Below are 16161 nucleotides of genomic sequence, written 5' to 3' on the forward strand. Positions count from 1 at the left end.
GAGCTGCAGCACTACTACTTCCAGTAATAGCTGCTGCAGCAGCGATCATTACATAAACATTGTAGTTTTTACATGCGCATTACAGCCACGACTTGTGTCTAACCTCTCCAACCCTGTGTGGCAGCAGTAGCTTCAGGTAATAACTTTATAGGTTCCTATACTGCCCTGGCATTTTAGGGGCCCTAAACCGTGAGGAGTAGTCTTGAAACCAAATGTCGCAAAATGACCTGTGAAATCCTAAAGGTACTCATTGGACTTTGGGCCCCTTAGCATACTTAGGGTGTAAAAAAGTGCCACACGGGGGCGTGGCCAGCAGCCGAGGAAGATGGCCACTATCTAACTCCGCTCTGCACCCTCCGGCCGCTTTAGCCGAGATCCCTCTCGCCGCAGTGCAATAACCCTCACCAGACGAGACTCACTGGAGCCCCGATACACCCCCGAGCCTGCATGGGAGGACGCAGAGGGAAAGCTTCCAGTCGAACACACGCCACACTTTCCTCTTCTTCCCGCCGCGGAGAATCTAAGATGGCGCCGGATGAAAAACAGCGTGAGGCCTCACCAGCTCCGGCCTCTGATGACAGCAGCACTTCCTCTCTCCGCCTGACGGCTAAAGGAAAACGCAGGCCGGCAGCTTCCAGTAAAGGTACGGCTGACCCAGACTCTCGAGACCAGGCCTTACTGGGCAAAATAGAGCAACTCCTCCACCGCAAGCTGGACGAGGCCTCTACTAAAATAACTACCCAGCTTAAGAAAGAGATTCGTGAGCTAGGCTCTCGGATAACAGACCTTGAGCAGCGCATGGACACAGCGGGTGTAGTGCTGGAAGCACACGACCAGGACTTTGAGACAATGCAAATAAAACTAGAAGATTTTGAAAATAGAGCACGCCGTGGCAATCTCAGGATCAGGGGTATCCCTGAGTCGGTTACCGACCTCACCTCCACAATAACGGCTCTATTCCAGGAGTTAGACCCGGCAATCCCCATTGATAGGCTTGAATTTGATCGCATTCATAGAGCACTCACTTCAATCAAAGCTGAAGGTCCTCCCCGGGACATTATCGTGAAACTGACCTTTTACAATACTAAGGAAGCTCTTCTACGGGCAGCAAGAGATAAACCAGATCTTACTTTTCAAAATCACCAATACCAGATCTTTACTGACTTAGCTCCGGCCACAGTCCAACGCCGTCGAGCTATGAAGCCCTTTCTTCAAATTTTAATGGCGCACAACATCAAATACAAGTGGGGCTTCCCCTTTAAGCTGCTGTTCACTCACAACTCAAGGCAAATAGCCATTGCCACCCCGGAGGAAGCCCAAAAGAAATTTGAATTATTGAAACTGACTCTACCAGCGGGATCCCCAGCAAGTTCTCCTGCCCATAGTCAGCATTCCACACGTTCGGCGCCATTATGGGAAACTGTAAAGGCACGCCGCACAACATCTAGGCGGCGAAGAAACTCTCTTTCTCCTTCCAGAATGTCCGACCCAGGGTGATACTCGGGACTATCCCTTGCTGTCTGCAACGGGCCCATGCTGCTGGGTCCCATCCTAGAACCTTAGCTCAACTGTTGCACTTGTTTTGGTTTAATGCCTTTTTATTATTTTTTACCACTTTTCTTGCTTACAATACAGCTAAGTTCTAACAAACCACGGTTTGAGTTCCTGATGGACCCATTACATTTTAAGATAGCGAAATGTTGCCTCTCATGGGAGTGGTTGAACTGAGTTAACAAACGCTCCCCAGACTGTTACTTATAGTTCCACTAACCTTTCCTTCCTACAGGTTGATAGAGAAATACTAAATAACTATGGACTTTCTTTTACTGGATTTCAAATTGTTTAGCAATGATTATAGGTTATGTTTTCACTTTAATAGTTTATATAGTACAGAAATTTGGATCTAGCAGAAGGCTGAAGTTTATTCCAACTTTTAAAGGAGAGACCCTCCCATTGTGTAGTAGCTATGTGGGTTTAAAACTGCGACGAGAAACTAGTTATTTTAAATGTTCTAGATGGTAAACTAAGCGGCCGGAGGGGGCCGCTAGACCCCCTGCCATTTTTTGATGGCCTTGCACCTGACTCTGTCAGTTGCGCTTTCGGCGGTTTGTGTTCATCGAACACAGGCTCGGCCGAGACACGATTCAACATTGTCTCCCCCTGTTTGGTCTCCGTCCAGGGGGACACAAACTCTTCTACCCTTTTTACTTTCTTGGCTCTTACTTTTTACTCTTTTGTTTCTTCTTTCTACCTCTCTCACTTGCTTTGTTTTTAGACTGATCTACCCAAGGAAGTTGTGGCCTGTCTCCCTGGTACTCATCTCAAGGTATTCCATCACTAACCATTGTCATGGCCTGGACAACTAATGCAGAAAATCTAATAATCATCTCCCACAACGTCCAAGGCTTCAACTCCCCTCAGAAAAGAGCCAAGGCCTTTAAATACTATAAATCCTGTAAGGCAGATGTAGTCTGCCTTCAGGAAACCAGGTTCTCTGTCTCCTCCCGTCCCTCCTACCTCAGCTTCCATTATCCACTGGTATTCAACTCCTGCGCTAGGGAAAAGGTCAGAGGGGTCACAATAGCCCTTCGCAGGGGGTTACCCTTTAAATGTATAAAGCAAATAGCCGACCCAACTGGTCGATATATACTGTTGGTAGGGACGCTGCATGATGTTAAGGTGACCATAGTTTCTTATTATGCTCCAAATACCTTCCAAGAAAGGTTCCTTTCCCATCTCATGCAGGTCATAGGACATCACCGTGAGGGAATGTTGATTTTATGCGGAGATACTAATGCAGTTCTGAATGATCTCCTCGACAGATCCAAACCAAACGAACGTCCTGCTCCCACACAACAGCCAGGGACCCCCAACCCTTCCGCAATTAACACTCTTTTTCGTTTGGAAAGTCTCTTTGACGTTTGGAGAGAGCTAAACCCCACAACACGGGACTACACCTTTTATTCAAATCCTCATCGCAGCTTTTGTAGAATAGATCATTTCTTTCTTCAACAACATTATCTACCTAATGTGTCTAAAGCAAGGATACTAACAGTACCCTGGTCTGACCATAACCCAGTCTCACTACATCTATCGTCCCTAGTGCCAAAGAGAGCCAGTTATAAATGGCGTATGAATGACTCCCTTCTTTCAGATAAAGACATATTTGAGAAACTCCACACTTATATTCAGGAATACATAGACGATAACCAGGACTCAGTTACATCCCCCATTTCCTTATGGGAAGCACTGAAAGTAACAATCAGAGGACGGGTCATTGGTCTAGCTTCACATAAAAAACGACAACGCCAAAAAGACATCCTAGAACTAACCAGCAAATTAGAAACGACTGAATCTGACTGGAAAGCCAACCCGACCCCAGCATTAAAATTAGAAAGAGACCAACTTAGAACCCAATTAGACCTGAAACTAACCGACGCAGCCGAAAAACAACTACGCTGGCAACGGCACAGATACTATCGCTGGGCTAATAAATCGCACACCCTGCTGGCTAATAAGCTTAAAAACAAAATATACAAACCCCCTACATTGTCAGTTCGTTTACCTAATGGGCAGATCTCCTCAGATCCTTCCAAAATAGTGACAGGCTTTCATGACTTCTTGAAAGGACTTTATGGTACTCAAGGAGACCCCAATATAGACGAAACCGATACATTTTTAAATAAAATCTCTCTTCCACGTATTTCTTCAGACTTGGCAGAAATGCTAGGTAGAGATATCTCCTTGGAGGAGGTGCAGACAGCCATAAAATCCATAAAACCTTCTAAGACACCAGGCCCTGATGGGTTCTCGGGATTGTTTTATAATTCTCAGCTGCCCTGAGTCCCTTATTGGTCTCTCTTTTTAATGCATACAAAAGAGGCCTAATACCAAACACATACTCCCTCCAAGCAGACATTTCAATGATACCCAAATCAGACGCAAACGAGTTGGAGATTCACCAATTCAGACCAATATCCCTCCTCAATATTGATAACAAACTTCTTGGGAAAATATTAGTTAGTAGAATTAATGTGCTTTTAGGTGATATTATACATAGCGATCAAGTTGGCTTTGTACCAGGACGACAGGCCACGGATGCCACACTTAGAGCGGTTGAGGTAATTGAGCTATTACAAGGGAGGAAAATTCCAGGCCTGTGTCTATCCTTAGATATATATAAGGCATTCGACACAGTGTCCTGGAATTACCTGTTCAAAGTACTTGAAAGATGGGGGCTAGGTGACCCATTCATAACTTGGATAAAAGTTTTATATTCAGAGCCGAAGGCGACTGTACAGTATGCAGGATATACTTCTCCTATTTTTAATATAACAAGGGGAACCCGTCAAGGGTGCCCACTGTCACCTGTATTATTTATCTTGGCGATAGAACCCCTGGCAATAGCTATACGGCAGAATCAGGGCATTCAAGGGGTAGAGATGGCGGGAGTCAAGCATAAACTAAACCTATTCGCCGATGATCTCCTTTTGTTCATCACGGAACCCGCCACCTCCATCCCAGAATTGCTTTCAGTACTATCCAATTTCTCCCAAAACTCAGGCCTGAAAGTAAACTCTCAGAAGTCACAACTCCTTAATATTACATTGAGCCATGATACCTGTCAACATATTAAAGCTAAGTTCCAATTCACATGGTCCAATGCCTCAATGGAATATTTAGGAATAAACCTGACGGCCAACTACAGAACATTATTTCAGCATAACTATTACCCCCTCGCTAAACGAATCTCGCAATACCTGGTACAGTGGTCTTCTTATAATCTTTCGTGGCTGGGCCGGATAAATGCTATTAAAATGACCCTACTTCCAAAGATCTTGTATTATTTTAGAATGTTACCAGTCCGTGTCCCCCCCCCCACTTCATACGTATGTTACAGTCAAAGCTATTTAAATTTATATGGAATAACTCCCACTCCAGGATTTCCAAGTCTACTATGTACATTCACAGGACCAAGGGAGGTCTAGGAGTCCCCAATCTAAACAGTTACTATCAAGCAGCTCAACTAATTCACCTAATTGACCTTTACAAAGGCCCTAAAATGCCAGCCTGGATACTATTTGAAATCCCGGCAGCAGCTCCACAATCAATCCAAACCCCCCTATGGCTGCCTAAGCAATCTAGGCCTAAATCTCTTGGAATAGTGCTGCAACACTACCTATCCGTATGGGATTCTATACGTTTTTCAAAAGGCCTGATGTCACCTTCCCGGCCCCTGATGTCATTTATAAACAATCCCTTGTTCATTCCTGGTAATGAAGATCCATATGGCTTTAAGTGGTGGAGAGAACACGGGCTGGAACAGGTTAAATCCCTACTGGGAGGCTCAGGAATCCTCTCTTGGGGCGATCTGCAAGAGAAATACCAGATCCCTCTTGTAGAAAAATTTCGCTACATACAACTCAGACATTGGCTTTCCTCCCTTCTTCCATCTCAGACTCAATTTCCTGTAATATTAACCAGGTTCGAGAACCTCTGTATGCACAATCCTTTTGCGAAAGGAAATCTATCAGTTCTTTATTCAATTTTAACAGACCCATCACCATCCTTTCGCCATGGTTATATAAACAAATGGGAATCGGATCTGAGGGGAGAAAAGTCAAAGGAAGAGTGGGAGGGAACATGGAATACAATCCCCAAGCTATCACTTAATTTAGCAATAATAGAATCATCTTATAAAGTCCTATTGAGGTGGTACTGGGTGCCAGCAAGATTGGCCCATCTGCCTGGAACAAATGGAGGCTCGTGCTTCCGGGGATGCGGAAATAAGGGTGATATGTTACATATGTTCTGGTCATGTACCATGCTCTCGAGACTATGGTCAAGGGTCTTTAGAATGCTTCAGGCCTTATTCCATAAAACAATCCCGAGAGACCCTTGGATAGCCTTATTGCACGGTAAAATAGATTCCCTCCAAAAACCACAGAGGGTACTGACCCATTTTATCTTTGTTGCCGTGACCCAGACTATAGCACGAGCATGGAAAACTCAATTAGTGTCATTTGGAGAAGTCAAGCAAAGAGTGACTACTTTTATGATACAAGAACACCTGGCAGCTATATTAGATGATAAGATGGACAAATATCAGGAGACATGGAACCCCTGGAAAAGTTACATGGGCCTAAGCTAAGGTGTTGTACCGTATTGGTCAGAACAGACCTTGGTAGACTCAGTCTCTTTGTCTTCTCTTCTTTTCCTTTCTTCTCTTCCTTTCTTTCTCCTCCAGGTTCCGCATTGTTTTTTTTTTTTCCCTTGTCTACTCTAGTTAATTTCTAGGAACCCAGGACTCCGCTGTCTGATATTAGCCTATAGTAGGTGCACCCCCCTGAGTACTGAATCACTAAGAATTCAAATTTTTTATATACTGAATGAATGGCCACTGGCAAGACTCATGTGATTTTATACTCACTATACAATTCTGTTATAGGCATCTACATTGTTGAAGACACTGTTCGATTGTACAATTTGACATGTATACCTGTGTATATACTTTTGTCTCTCTCTAAAAATTTCTGAAATAATAATAAAAATTTTGAAACAGAAAAAAGTGCCACACATGTGGTACCGCCGTACTCAGGAGAAGTAGTATAATGTGTTTTGGGGTGTATTTTTACACATACCCATGCTGGGTGGGAGAAATATCTCTGTAAATGACAATTGTTTGATTTTTTTACACACAATTGTCCATTTACAGAGAGATTTCTCCCACCCAGCATGGGTATGTGTAAAAATACACCCCAAAACACATTATACTACTTCTCCTGAGTATGGCGATACCACATGTGTGACACTTTTTTGCAGCTTAGGTGCGCTAAGGGGCCCAACGTCCTATTCACAGGTCATTTTGAGGCATTTGTTTTCTAGACTACTCCTCACGGTTTAGGGCCCCTAAAATGCCAGGGCAGTATAGGAACCCCACAAGTGACCCCATTTTAGAAAGAAGACACCCCAAGGTATTCCGTTAGGTGTATGGCGAGTTCATAGAAGATTTTATTTTTTGTCACCTATTCCTATACCGCCCTGGCATTTTACGGGCCCAAAACCGTGAGTAGTCTGGAAACCAAATGTCTCAAAATGACTGTTCAGGGGTATAAGCATCTGCAAATTTTGATGACAGGTGGTGTATGAGGGGGCGAATTTTGTGGAAAAGGTCATAAGCAGGGTGGCCTTTTAGATGACAGGTTGTATTGGGCCTGATCTGATGGATAGGAGTGCTAGGGGGGTGACAGGAGGTGATTGATGGGTGTCTCAGGGGGTGGTTAGAGGGGAAAATAGATGCAATCAATACACTGGGAAGGTGATCGGAAAGGGGTCTGAGGGGGATCTGAGGGTTTGGCCGAGTGATCAGGAGCCCACACGGGGCAAATTAGGGCCTGATCTGATGGGTAGGTGTGCTAGGGGGTGACAGGAGGTGATTGATGGGTGTCTCAAGGTGTGATTAGAGGGGGGAATAGATGCAAGCAATGCACTGGTGAGGTGATCAGGGCTGGGGCCTGAGGGCGTTCTGAGGGTGTGGGCGGGTGATTGAGTGCCCTAGGGGCATAATATGATGGATAGCAGTGACAGGGGGTGATTGATGGGTAATTAGTGGGTGTTTAGAGGAGAGAACAGATGTAAACAATGCACTTGGGAGGTGATCTGACGTCGGATCTGCGGGCGATCTATTGGTGTGGGTGGGTGATCAGATTGCCCGCAAGGGGCAGGTTAGGGGCTGATTGATGGGTGGCAGTGCCAGGGGGTGATTGATGGGTGGCAGTGCCAGGGGGTGATTGATGGGTGGCAGTGACAGGGGGTGATTGATGGGTGATTGACAGGTGATTGACAGGTGATCAGTGGGTTATTACAGGGAAGAACAGATGTAACTAATGCACTGGCGAATTGATAAGGGGGGGTCTGAGGGCAATCTGAACGTGTAGGCGGGTGATTGGGTGCCCACAAGGGGCAGATTAGGGTCTGATCTGATGGGTAACAGTGACAGGTGGTGATAGGGGGTGATTGATGGCTAATTAGTGGGTGTTTAGGGTAGAGAACAGATGTAAACACTGTACTTGGGAGGTGATCTGATGTCGGATCTGCGGGTGATCTATTGGTGTGGGTGGGTGATCAGATTGCCCGCAAGGGGCAGGTTAGGGGCTGATTGATGGGTGGCAGTGACAGGGGGTGATTGATGGGTGGCAGTGACAGGGGGTGATTGATGGGTGATTGACAGGTGATGAGTGGGTTACTACAGGGAAGAACAGATGCAACTAATGCACTGGCGAATTGATAAGGGGGGGGGGGGGGGTCTGAGGGCAATCTGAGCGTGTAGGCGGGTGATTGGGTGCCCGCAAGGGGCAGATTAGGGTCTGATCTGATGGGTAACAGTGACAGGTGGTGATAGGGGGTGATTGATGGGTGATTGATGGGTAATTAGTGGGTGTTTAGGGTAGAGAACAGATGTAAACACTGCACTTGGGAGGTGATCTGACGTCGGATCTGCGGGCGATCTATTGGTGTGGGTGGGTGATCAGATTGCCCGCAAGGGGCAGGTTAGGGGCTTATTGATGGGTGGCAGTGACAGGGGGTGATTGACGGGTGATTGACAGGTGATTGACAGGTGATCAGGGGGATAGATGCATACAGTACACAGGGGCGGGGGGGGGGGGGGGTTTGGGGAGAATCTGAGGGGTGGGGGGTGATCAGGAGGGGGCAGGGGGGGAATAAAAAAAAATAGCGTTGACAGATAGTGACAGGGAGTGATTGATGGGTGATTAGGGGGGTGATTGGGTGCAAACAGGGGTCTGGGGGGTGGGCAGGGGGGGGTCTGAGGGTTGCTGTGGGCGATCTGGGGCAGGGGGGGGGAGAAATCAGTGTGCTTGGGTGCGACATAGGGTGGCTGCAGCCTGCCCTGGTGGTCCCTCGGACATTGGGACCACCAGGGCAGGAGGCAGCCTGTATAATACACTTTGTAAAAATTACAAAGTGTATTATATACTTTGTATGCGGCGATCGCGGGGTTAAAATCCCGCCGGCGCTTCCGTATGGCCGGCGGGATGTTGCGGCGGGTGAGCTGAGTCCGGCGCCGGCGGAGGATCGCGTCACGGATGGCGCGATCGCTCCGCCCATGCCCCTAAAAGGACCGCCGCCTCTGTGGGTGAGCTGGTCCTTGCGGGCTCCACTTCCCGGCCGCCCCTGTGCGTTAGGCGGTCGAGAAGTGGTTAAACTCCCAAAAAGAAAAAAACAATTCTTTTTGGGAGTTTAAAATTGATTAAAATTTATATCCTTTTACCATACATAGTGGTCTTTGGTTTTTGTAGGGTAGGCAAATCCACCATTGCCGCCCACATTTTAATTGGTTTTAATTGGCATCATGTTTATTCTATTGGCGCCTCTGTTTCCTTCATTACGTGATTATCCACCTGGTGGATGGGTGTGGACACCTTTTTCTTCTGTACAGAGAGCGACTTTTAGCCTGAGCGGGAACAGGCCTAATTTCCCCGTCTGTGTTACAAGTGGTTGCCTGAACGTGGCAACCCACACTTGTGAGTATAATTCTACTACTATTATATTTTTGACGCTAACTGATTTACAATAATACACTATTGGGGGCTCTCGATTGTTCCTTTCTTTCTCTCCCTACACTGTGGGACCTGACTGGTCTGAGTGCTCACACGTTAGTATTCGCAACGGCAGACAACCAGCAACTGACAGGTAAGATGTATATATAGTGCAGCGCTCCTCAGCGCCGCCCAGCCCCACTCAGCCAATCACCCACTGCGCTGTTATGTCTCCTATTGGCATAAAGGTCCTGCCTCCTAGCGCGCGCGCGTAGCTCTCTATCTGTGTGCACTACCAGGCTCAAACAAACCAGACGCATGCTGCTGTGCGGAAACCGCCGGTCTGAACGCGGAGATAGCCGCCCCGCTGCCAGACCGCGCGGCGGTGTCTCCGCAATCCATTACACAGAGGAAGTGGGCTGAGTCCCGTGAAACACGTTGTCTACAGTAAAACCGTTTTCTCTTAATAAAGACTCCTTTTTCTACCAGTCTCCTTTGGAGGTAAGAGACCTCCTTTGTTACTACTATAATATTGTGACATTAAAATATATTTTTTGGGTGCCTCCACTGACGTGCTTCACCTTGTAATAGAAAATATGCTAGATGGAATGGCTATATTGAGCAGTTCAATTCTAACAGTTTCTGTCCCTTGCAACCAAGTCTAAACTATTTGGCTCAGTAAATCTTTATAATTTACACTTTAGAAGAGAAGTTGGAATTCCACAACTGATCTTTGTAAGTAACAGGTATTTCACCACTGAAGATCATCTAAGGTACAGTAAGTAGGTCAATTAGCTCTCCCTTTTTAACTAATCAGAGTTTAGCTGTATTTTTTTATTCTGTCAGGTACAGCTTTCTTACATAAAGATTAGCGGCTGGGGTTAATTTCACTCTAAGTTTCAAGGAGGGGCATGGCACTTTCTGACAGGGAGATTTGTAAATAGCCTCTACATGACACTCTTGCCATTTCATAGTCTATACATAAAATGCAATATGACATACCAGGCTTTCTGAGAGGAATAGTTTTTTTTATGTCAGATCTATTCTCAATTTTTCCCTCTGACAGGACAGCTGACAGGCGAATCAACCATTTCAATCTCTGTATCAGATGGATATCTTGTATTAATAAGATTGCTGATTAGTCAATCACTTGCCATAACCTTCTTACTGTTTTCTTACTTTCAATACTGAAATCTCTCTGCATCTTCCTTCTTTCTCTCTCTTTCTATCCTCTATTTGTAGCCAGTGATGCTCAAATCCGATCCAGGAGACATCCGCATAGTTGCTATCCGGATATCTCCCAGTAAACCTGTGCGGGGTGGGGGTCAATCTTACCTGTCTGACGTCTTCTTCGTCCGTCTCTCGGCGCCTCCCACGATGTGCTCCACGCGCGTCACGTGATTACAAACACCTCCTCCTTCAGTGTTTGTAATCACGTGACCGATGCTTGGACCGCATCGTGGGAAGCGACGAGGGACGGACGAAGAAGACGTCAGACAGGTAAGATTTACCGCCCCGCCCACCCTGCACAGGTTTACTGGGAGATATCCGGATAGCAACTATCCGGATGTCTCCCGGATCAGATTTGAGCATCACTGTTTGTAGTAAGTTGTATCAGTGTAACAAATCTTTTCAGTATCTTTCTCATTCACTTTTCTGTTTCTACATTTTTTTGGCAGAAACTGACTTCCTCTATTTCTTTCTCCTCAGCTGACTTCTCGCTCCCCAATGTCCTGTGCCCTTCTCACTGTGAGCTTTACTTAGCTTTTCCTGCTCCTGCTGCCCTCTTCTCCATCTCCCCCATGGCTGCTGAGAATCTTGGAGTAGCTGAGAAATCTGGTGCCCAACAAAATTGAGGCCTTTATGCCGCTGCTGCTGAACACCCTCCTCTCTCGCCGCCACCAATCTGCGCCACACGTCTGAGGAGAACTGGTTAGTTAACACCAGTTTTCTAACGGCTCCCCTCGGGCTATCCCTTCCTGCTGCCTGCTCACACAATACTCCTCGCGCGATCCCCTTGCGCAATCAGCCGCATGTCTCCTCGTTGCCCGACAAACTGGTAGAGTTCACGCATCAATATATACGTGTGCACTCCTTATCTGTTCAAATGCAACAGCCTAGCAGTGGCGATTGGTTTATGCCTACAAAATATTTGTGAATGCGTACTTTCTCTCAATCCCTGCACAGCCATCTACAGATTTGCCTGCCAGTTTCCTCCAATACTCAACAGACCTGTGTCAGCAGTACAAATATTTCTAGCTGCTGACCAGGTAAACTATTTAATCAAATCACACAGGCTACAGTACTCTGCAGAGAAACTTGGCCTTAGGCACCAGTGGACATTTCAGCATGACAATGACCCAAAACACACAACAAAAGTGGTGAAGATATGGTTATTAGACAAAACATTAACGTTTTGGAGTGGCCCAATCAGAGTCCTGACTTGAATCCAATTGAGAATCTGTGGAGGGAGCTAAAGTTCAGGGTGATGGCAAGAAGACCCTCCAACCTGAAAGATTTGAAGCTCATTGCTAAAGATGAATGGGCAAACATGTGGAGACATGATGCAAAAAGCTGGTCTTGGGTTATAGGGAGCATTTGATTGCTGTAATAGCCAATAAAAGCTTTTTTATTGATAATTGAGAAGGGTATGAATAATTTTGGACTGGACACTTTTTGCTCAAATGTAAATAAAAGCTGAGAATTTCTTTCCCCACAGTAATGCCTCTTGTACATCGTCTTATTATCTTTTGGGAGACAACTATGTCATTTTCAGTAAAAAAAAAAATTACTTGCTAGTTGAATAAAAGTAACTTAAAGTCAACATTTTCCAGGGGTATGAATAATTATGGACAGCACTGTATGTAGAAAAAGAGCGAGGCATAGTGTGTTATCTTCATAAGCTTTACTTCATCGCACATACAAATTGTACTTACAGGGTTGAAAACAAATGGTCGCATGTAAAATACATAGGATAGGTTCCTCGAGTAATCACCCAAGCGTCTCTCCGGGCTGTAGCCAGCAGTGCGGTGTATGATGTGTCGGACTCGTAGCTCGGAAGGGATGGGCAGGTCCTACTCCTGACGTGCCTCCAGCGTCATTGCGCGTTTTGGTGCTCCACACCTTCTACATAGATACATACCAATATACACCCCCTGTTACCCTACACATACCTACTCAGCTACTCAACCCCACACATTCTTCAGTCTATCACTCCTAAATGCGTCCATCCTGTCCATTCTTTCTTTCCGACTTTCTAGTTGTTACCCTGTACCTCTACCCATCATTTGACTTTCTCTCGCTGTTATCTATCTATTGTTCTGTTCTTTTGTTTGTTCCATATATTCTTAAGAATATGCCATGTTGTCCTCCTTACCCCACCATTTTTTTTAGCAGCTTTCACACTGTTCAATCATTACCAAAGTAGTACCTACTCTCTGTCGCTTATATCTGTAAAACTCCCCGCCCTTCATCTTTCTCTTTAGCGATTTTTCCTTTTCGTATCTCGTTCCATGTACTCTTTAGATACAGTATGTCATACTTTCAACATTACCCCTCAAACTGCTCACATTCAGCTGTATATTCTTCCCAAAAGTAACACATATTCTCTATCCACTCTTTCACTAGGGATCCACACTTTTCCAATTTTTCGCAATCATCCTCCTTGTTAATAATGTGCCAATTTCTATAAGTATGGCCAAGTCTCTTTGTTTTATTTCTATTATCCCCAAAAACACTGCTATTCTGAAGATAACAATGGACACCATGGTGCCCCAAGAAATTGGATCCATCTGCAACTGTGACCTGTGTTACATCTGTTCTTGAGCCAAATATCTGATCAGAATATATGGATTGCGCTGCTACACTGTTTTTTTCTACCGTCAAACAGTGCAAAGTCAATGCTATAATACTCACCCTATCACTGCTGCAAATGATTTCATTTCCATGGAAATGCATCAAATACAGTCAAATGCTTTCATGGAAGAAAAATGATTAGTGGAAATGTCAGTGAAACTACCCTGGTTTTGCAAAAGATTATCACATTTTTAGGGGACTCCCTTTGTAATTGTAAATACCAGAAAGTTGAAGTTGAAATAACTGTACTGTGTCACAATAGGTACAGTAACTGGACAAAGAGCCCAGTTTTTCTAGAATAATATATTAATGGCAAAATAACTAAAACTAAATCATAATACTAAAAAAACTAAAAAAAATAATAATAATAAAAGCTTATGGGATGGCCACCCCGCCACACAAACACCAAATAACTCACGCACACCGGTGTACCACAATGACCACTTTGTCAAACAGATATAAAGTCCTGAAAAACTTAGGATCCTGGTCATAACAAAGATTCCAGATTCCAGATATCTTGTTTAAGCTTCAAGCAATATTGCTCCAAATCGTAGACACAATTCAATAAGCACACAGTGTTAGTAGTCTATGAAGCAAAGCAGGAGCTGCACAGCAATTATGCAGATTAATAGCAAAACACAGTTAGTCAACACAGTTCAGCAGCAGGTAATGTATGCATCAGCGCTGCATGTGCATATAAAATTGGCATGGATATGTTTCACCAGAGTCCCGTAGATCAAAGGATGGATAGTCAGGATCCATGCTGTTGAAGCTGCAAAGGGCACAAACTGTGTTGGTGGACTGTTGTAGGCAGCTGATTGGTGCAAAGGATGCACAATCAGGGTGCTGTGCCAGGGACACAGGGAATTGCAGTGGTGACCCGAAAACAACCACTGGCAGCATGCCAGGCTGGATGGTGAAAGCCCTTTTACATCCCTGTACCACACTGATGTAGTAGACTGTAGTAGACTGTGGCATCCCATGAGAGAGCGGCTCCCTTTATAGTCCTGCATTGCCCTGCTGAGGTCCCAGCTGATACAGCAAAGCTATTTAGAAAAGAAGCAGTGAAAGTAAGTGAGAGGTTCCTTGCCCAGTCAAAAGTGCAGATGCCGTCAATCGATCATAGTGATGCTGGACCTGACAAAAGTCAGTTGTGAGTTTGGTTTGCTTGGCTCCAACAGATAAAATTGCCATAGACTACTGGTGTGGAATGTGTATGGGTATGTACCATTATTGGTGAAAGTAAGGTATGCAGGGATGTTTTTAGGCATAGGCATTACAGGCCATTGCCTGGTGTGCCATTGGTCCTGGGGGCACATTGCCCCTGGATTAAGCCCTGCCATCTAAAGCTCCACCCCAGACTAAGCCCAACCCCATGAGTGTTCTATCACCTGCTTCTACTGCGCCCATGTAGCGTACAGTAAGTTGCAGGCAGCTGCTACTGTGCCACCTCTCTCACCCACTCCTGCATCCCTCTATCTTCTTGTGCATCCTTATTTCCCCTCTTGTGCCTCCATCTGTCCCATTTGTGCCTCCTTCTGTCTCTTTGTGCCTCCTTCAGTCTCCCTTGCCACCTCTTCCCCTCTGTTTGTTCTTCTGTCCCCTGTGTCTCATTCTGTCCTCCTGTGCCTCCTTCTGTCCCCCTTAGTGCCTTCTACTGTCTCCATGTGTCTCCTTCAGTGCCCCTGTGTTCCTCCTTCTGTCCCTCGTGCCTCCTTCTGTCCCCTTGTGTCTCATTTTGTACCCTTGTGCTACATCTGCCTCCCTGCTCCTCCCTCTGTTCCTCTGTGCCTCCTAAGCCCCCCTCTGCCTCCTTCTGTCTCCCTTTTGTGCCTCCTTATGTCCCCCTTTCTGCCACCTTCTGTCCCCCTGTGTGCCTCCTCTAGTCCTCCTATGTCTCCTTCTATACTGTTCCTCTTTTTGTCCCCCCTTTGTGCCTCAATCTGTCCCCCATTGTGCCTCCTTCAGCTCCCCTGTGTGACAATCCAACCCCGCTATCCCGCGCAATCTGCTCCCGTTAGCGTACGCAGGAAGTACGGGTGCAGATGGACAACGAACGCCGGTTGCTGGATCGTCAAAGGGAGAAGGTTAATGCGACAGAGCGTGCCAATCCCGTCTAATCTGCTCCCGGTAGCATACGCAGGAAGTACGGTGAACAGACTGACAATAAAGATTGATCGCGCAGCTGCCGACAATATGTAATGAGACCGTCTCTCACCAATCCTGTATTACTAGGCCACTGTTGCCATGCAGGTCTCATGCACTAGAGACCGCTGGAGGCACTGAATTCACTGTGTGCGTAGTAAACGGTTAAGATTGCTTGGAGGTGCCCTTACATGTGCAATCCTGATTGTATATACAATCGGTAAACTAAAAATATCGAATCGGGTAAATTCACTGCCACCACTGTCTGGTTTTGGATGGATGGAGCAGACAGTCTCCAACTAGGGCGAAGAGACCCCAACACTATCATAATACGGTAGCCAGCCCAATCACGTTCGACATGCTCCAGTCACCGTTCGGGGAATAGTCACTTCCGATGGCTTAAAGACTGTGAGCAATGTGACGTTTAAAGAAAGGTTACTGGGTCCATATATGATGCAATCTCGAATTGTATGTCCAATCGAGAAACGAATGTTATCGATTTCGCACAGGAAATCGGATACTAGCTAATCCTAGAAGGAAGAAACGGTTATTTACAACCTAGCTAGCAAATCAACAATTTATAAGCAAATAATAAAACAACGCG

Source organism: Hyperolius riggenbachi, chromosome 7 (assembly GCF_040937935.1).
Source record: "Hyperolius riggenbachi isolate aHypRig1 chromosome 7, aHypRig1.pri, whole genome shotgun sequence".
Classification (NCBI taxonomy): Eukaryota; Metazoa; Chordata; class Amphibia; order Anura; family Hyperoliidae; genus Hyperolius; species Hyperolius riggenbachi.